We start from the raw sequence: 6,002 nt of genomic DNA, 5'->3' as shown, positions 1-6,002 counted from the left end.
TCCCCTCACTCCCGACCCTCAGCCCCCCTAGCCCCGCCGGCACCCCTCACTCCTGACCCACAGCCCCCCCAGCTCCGCCGGTGCCCTCACTCCCGTCCCGCAGCCCTCACAGCCCCCCTCACTCCCAACCCCCAGCCCCCCTAGCCCCGCTGGCGCCCCTCACTCCCGACCCGCAGCCCCCCCAGCTCCGCTGGCTCCCCTCACTCCCGACCCGCAGCCCCCAGGCCTGTGTTCCCCCTGCCAGCTCTCCTGATTCCCCTCAATCCTGACATGATGAGAGACAGACCCTGCCCCAGCTGGGATCAGGCCCCGTCGTGCCAGGCGCTGCCCAGACACACGGCAAGAGACAGACCCTGCCCCAGCTGAGATCAGGCCCCATCGTGCCGGGTGCTGCCCAGACACACAGCGAGCGACAGACCCTGCCCCAGCTGAGATCAGGCCCCGTCGTGCCGGGCGCTGCCCAGACACACGGCGAGAGACAGACCCTGCCCCAGCTGAGATCAGGCCCCGTCGTGCCGGGCGCTGCCCAGACACACGGCGAGAGACAGACCCTGCCCCAGCTGGGATCAGGGCCCCGTCGTGCCAGGCGCTGCCCAGACACACGGCGAGAGACAGACCCTGCCCCAGCTGAGATCAGGGCCCTGTTGTGCCCGGCACTCGGAGCAGAGAAGCTGAAACTTCCCGGCAAGCGGCAAGATCCGTCCAAGAGGAGACAGAAATTCCCCAGACCGCCCCTTTTATTGTATAAATGCCACCCCCTCCAAACGCCTTCTGGTTAACCCTTCACATCCCCGGAGCCTACCACCCCTTCTGGCGGGATCACGCCCGGGAACCGCTGCGGGATCATTCCTGCTGACTCCTGCCTCAGTTTCCCCCAGCAGTAAAATGGGCGTAATAGCACCTTTCTCTGGGCGGACTGGGCAGGGCCTCTCTCTCGGTGTCTCTGCAGCATGGGGCACAATGGGGGGCCCCTAATCTAGGTTGGGGGGAATCTTTGTAGCACCCGACACAAGGAGGAGGGGAGGTCCCCAGTCTGCCTCCGGGCCTGTCGGCAGTGCTGAGAGGTGTCTGAATTCCTCTGCCCTTGTCGGAGACCCAAAAGCCGGAGAGAAGCAGGAAGTACGAATGACCGGAGAGAGACAGAAGATGAAAATCGCTGCTTGAGACACCTCCCCCCCCCCGCCCCGTTCCCAACCGAGATCAGGGCCCCCCGTTGTGCTCGGCCGCTGCAGACCCTCGCCACCCGCTGACTCAGATCAGGGCCCCCAGTGTGCTGGGTGGACACCTAGAGTCCCCACCCCTGTGAGCTCAGCACAAAGGGGGTTGGGGAGGGGGGGGCAAAGAGACATGCCCAAGGTCACCCCGACAGCTCAGTGGCGGAGGAGAAGGAGGCATGGTGGTGGCGGGGGGGAACCAATACTTTTTGAATCCCAATGAGCCCAGGCCCTTCGTATCTGTCAGCAGCTCCCAGGTGACAGCATCCTGGCCTCCCCGCATCCCCTACCCCCTTCGAAACCAGCTCCCAGCACCGAAAGGGGGAAACCCCACGCCAGCCTGCACTGGATTGAGCCCACAAATCCCCCCCCTTTTCTTCCCCCGCAGACCTGCGTTTTGTTTCGTTCTGCTCAGGGAGCGCAGGAAAAAGTGGGGAGAGGGGAGCCTGTCTTTCTGATCTCCCTAGAAGTTCCTGAGGGCTTTTCTCCCCCCGCCACCCCACCCCAGAGCGGGGGGACCCCGGCTACTTACATGCTGTGTGCCTTTAGTGGGTTTTCTCTTGCGACACTGACCGACGCCACAGCCAGAAGGGGGAGGAAAAAAACAAAAACAAAACAGGATTTTTAGTCCCTGAACTGAACAATTCAAGCCCCCAACGCCAAACCATCCGCACCCCCCCAGCAGCTAGAGCCAGGAGGAGAGAAGACAGAGAGACATTGCTCTGTGCCAGATCCGTTTGGCTTCCCCCTACACGTTTCCTCCCCTGCTTCTCTCTCTGCTCAGAGTGGGAAAAGCTTTTGCAGGCAGTATCCGGGCATGGGAAGGCAGGAATTTCCGCTAGATTCACACTCGCACAGCTGAGGAGGGCTCACTGAAAAATGGCACCATCATATCAGACCACTCTGCAGCCAGAAAGATACAGCCAGGACTGGGGCCGGGGGGCTAGGGCCAGGGTGGCAAATCTGTATGAGGATCGGGAGGGGGCAGAGGAGAGATATGCCTAAGACTAGCTATATAAGGGTACAAAGAAAGATAGAGAGAGGATGTGACGGGAGCTAAAGCTAGATAATTTGATTGATCGGTTAGATACAGAGGCATGTCTGGGGAAAGAGAGGTTGATTAGCTAGAGGAAAATATAAGGGGATAGATACACCTCTACCCCGATATAACGCGGTAAAGCAGTGCTCCGGGGGGGCGGGGCTGCGCACTCCGGCGGCTCAAAGCAAGTTCGATATAACGCGGTAAGATTTTTTGGCTCCCGAGGACAGCGTTATATCGAGGTAGAGGTGTATGTGTATAGGGACACCTATGGATCTAGAGCGTGCTTCATAAAAACAATTGAACTCAGGACATTCTAGGTGGCAATCTTAATGAAGGTGGACAAAGAGTTAGTAACTGAAGTGGGGAAATCCTGAGAACGTTGCAGAATAGGTACCTGGCCACACAGGGGATGTTGTACGTGGGGATGGATGACTCAACACAGGAGCGTATATAGGGATAGGTGGATAAATAGACCGGCGTGAAGGTGGGGTGGATGGATGGATCGATGCCGATTGAGGGCGATTCATTTGGGGGGGGAAATTTAAAAAATAAGGAAATTCCCTGACTAAAATCTTCGTTACACGTGGGTTAAGATTTCGACAAATGAAAAAGAGAACAATATAGTTTTGATAGAGGAGAAACAAGTTGTTGTTTTTCTGAAAGAGAGGAAGTTCCCAGGCCAAAAAAAAAAGCATTAAACTGGAGTTAAAGGTGAGAGAGAGAGAGAGATACAGGTGTGTGTGGGCAGAGGTGGATGGAGAAAGGGGTGTATTGGGGGATGGAAGGAGAGGTGTCTATGGGGGACAGATTGAGGGAGGGAGAGGAATGGATGGATGGCAAGATGAGCAGATATGGGAATGGATGGTTGGATAGATGGAAGGGTGTGGCTGGAGATGGATGGGGGGGTGGATGGAGGAGTGGATGGGGATAGATGAAATGAAATGAAATAGGCAGCAGGTTTAAAACAAACAAAAGGAAGTATTTTTTCACACAACGCACAGTCAACCTGTGGAACTCTTTGCCAGACGACGTTGCGAAGGCCAAGACTATAACGGGGTTCAAAAAAGAACTAGATAAGTTCATGGAGAACGGGTCCATCAATGGCTATTAGCCAGGCTGGACAGGGATGGTGTCCCTAGCCTCTGTTTGCCAGAAGCTGGGAATGGGCGACAGGGGATAGGTCACTGGATGATTCCCTGTTCTGTTCATTCCCTCTGGGGTACCTGGCATTGGCCACCGTCAGAAAATAGGACACTGGGCAAGATGGACCTTTGGTCTGACCCAGTCTGGCCATTCTTATGTTCTATGGATGCAGGGATGGATAGCTGTGTTTGGGGATGGATGCATAGAAGGGTATGGATGGGGATGGATGGAAGGGTGTGTATGGGGATGGGTGGATAGAGGGGTGTGCGTGGCGATGGATGGATGGGTGGATAGAGGGTGTGTGTAGGGATGGGTGGATAGAGGTGGTGTGTGGGGATGGATGGATGGATGGATGGATGGATGGATGGATGGAAAGAGGAGTGTGTACGGGAATGGGTGGATAGAGGGGTGTGTATGGGGATGGATGGATGGGTGGCTAGAGGGGTGTGTATGAGGATGGATGGAAGGAAGGGTGTGTATGGGGATAGGTGGATAGAGGGGGTGTGTGGGGAAGGATGGATGGATAGAGAGGTGTGTATGGGGATGGGTGGATAGAGGGGTGTGTATGGGGATGGGTGGATAGAGGGGTATGTATGGGGATGGGTGGATGGATGGATGGATAGATAGAGGGGTGTGTATGGGGATGGGTGGAGAGAGGGGTGTGTATGGGGATGGATGGATGGGTGGATAGAGGGGGTGTGTAGGGGGATGGATGGATGGATGGATAGAGGGGTGTGTAGGGGGATGGATGGATGGATGGATGGATGGATGGGTGGATAGAGGGATATGTAAGGGGATGGGTGGATGGATGGGTGGATAGAGGGAGTGTGTATGGGGATGGATGGGTGGATGGGTGGACAGAGGGGAGGTGTATGGGGATGGATGGATGGGTGGACAGAGGGGTGTGTACGGGGATGGATGGATGGATGGACAGAGGGGTGTGTACGGGGATGGATGGATGGATGGGTGGACAAAGGGGTGTGTATGCGGATGGATGGATGGACAGAGGGGTCTGTATGGGGATGGGGGGACAGAAGGGTGTGTATGGGGATGGATGGATGGATGGATAGAGGGGGGGGTGTGGGGATGGGTGGACAGAGGAGTGTGTATGGGGATGGGTGGGCAGAGGGGTGTGTATGGGGATGGATGGACAGAGGGGTGTGTATGGGGATGGATAGATGGGTGGATAGAGGGGAGGTGTATGGGGATGGATGGATGGATGGACAGAGGGGTGTGTATGGGGATGGATAGGTGGACAGAGAGGTGTGTATGGGGATGGATGGGTGGACAGAGAGGTGTGTATGGGGATGGATGGATGGATGGGTGGATAGAGGGGGAGTGTATGGGGATGGATGGATGGATGGATGGGTGGATAGAGGGTGAGTGTATGGGGATGGATGGATGGACAGAGGGGTGTGTATGGGGATGGATGGATGGATAGAGGGGTGTGTGTGGGGATGGGTGGACAGAGGAGTGTGTATGGGGATGGGTAGGCAGAGGGGTGTGTATGGGGATGGATAGAAGGGTGGATAGAGGGGTGTGTATGGGGATGGATGGAGAGAGGGGTGTGTTTGGGGATGGATGGATGGATGGATGGGTGGATAGAGGGAGTGTGTATGGGGATGGGTGGATAGAGGAGTGTGTATGGGGATGGATGGACAGAGGGGTGTCTATGGGGATGGATGGATGGATGGATGGATGGATGGGTGGATAGAGGGAGTGTGTATGGGGATGGGTGGATGGATGGGTGGATAGAGGGGTGTGTATGGGGATGGACGGATGGATGGATGGGTGGGTGGGTGGGTAGAGGGTGTGTGTATGGGGATGGATGGGTGGACAGAGGGGTGTGTATGGGGATGGATGGATGGGTGGATAGAGGGGGTGTGTATGGGGATGGATGGACGTATGGATAGAGGGGTGTGTATGGGGATGGGTGGACAGAGGGGTGTGTATGGGGATGGGTGGACAGGTGGATAGAGGGGTGTGTATGGGGCTGGATGGGTGGACAGGTGGATAGAGGGGTGTGTATGGGGCTGGATGGGTGGATAGAGGGGTGTGTATGGGACTGGATGGATGGATAGAGGGAGTATGTACGGGGATGGGTGGACAGAGGGGTGTGTATGGGGATGGATGGATGGACAGAGGGGTGTGTATGGGGATGGATGGATGGACAGAGGGGTGTGTATCGGGATGGATGGATGGATGGATGGATGGATGGATGGATAGAGGGGTGTGTGTGGGGATGGGTGGATGGGTGGATAGAGGGGTGTGTATGGGGATGGATGGAGAGAGGGGTGTGTATGGGGATGGGTGAACAGAGGGGTGTGTATGGGGATGGATGGATGGATGGATGGATGGATAGAGGGTGTTTGTATGGGGATGGATGGATGGACAGAGGGGTGTGTATGGGGATCGGTGGACAGAGGGGTGTCTATGGGGATGGATGGATGGATGGGTGGATAGAGGGAGTGTGTATGGGAATGGATGGATGGATGGATGGATGGATGGATGGATGGATGGATGGACAGAGGGGTGTGTATGGGGATGGGTGGATGGATGGGTGGATAGAGGGGGTGTGTATGGGGATGGATGGAGAGAGGGGT

This window comes from Emys orbicularis, chromosome 15 (assembly GCF_028017835.1).
Source record: "Emys orbicularis isolate rEmyOrb1 chromosome 15, rEmyOrb1.hap1, whole genome shotgun sequence".
NCBI lineage: Eukaryota > Metazoa > Chordata > Testudines > Emydidae > Emys > Emys orbicularis.
Note: the sequence above shows the minus strand (reverse complement) of the source record.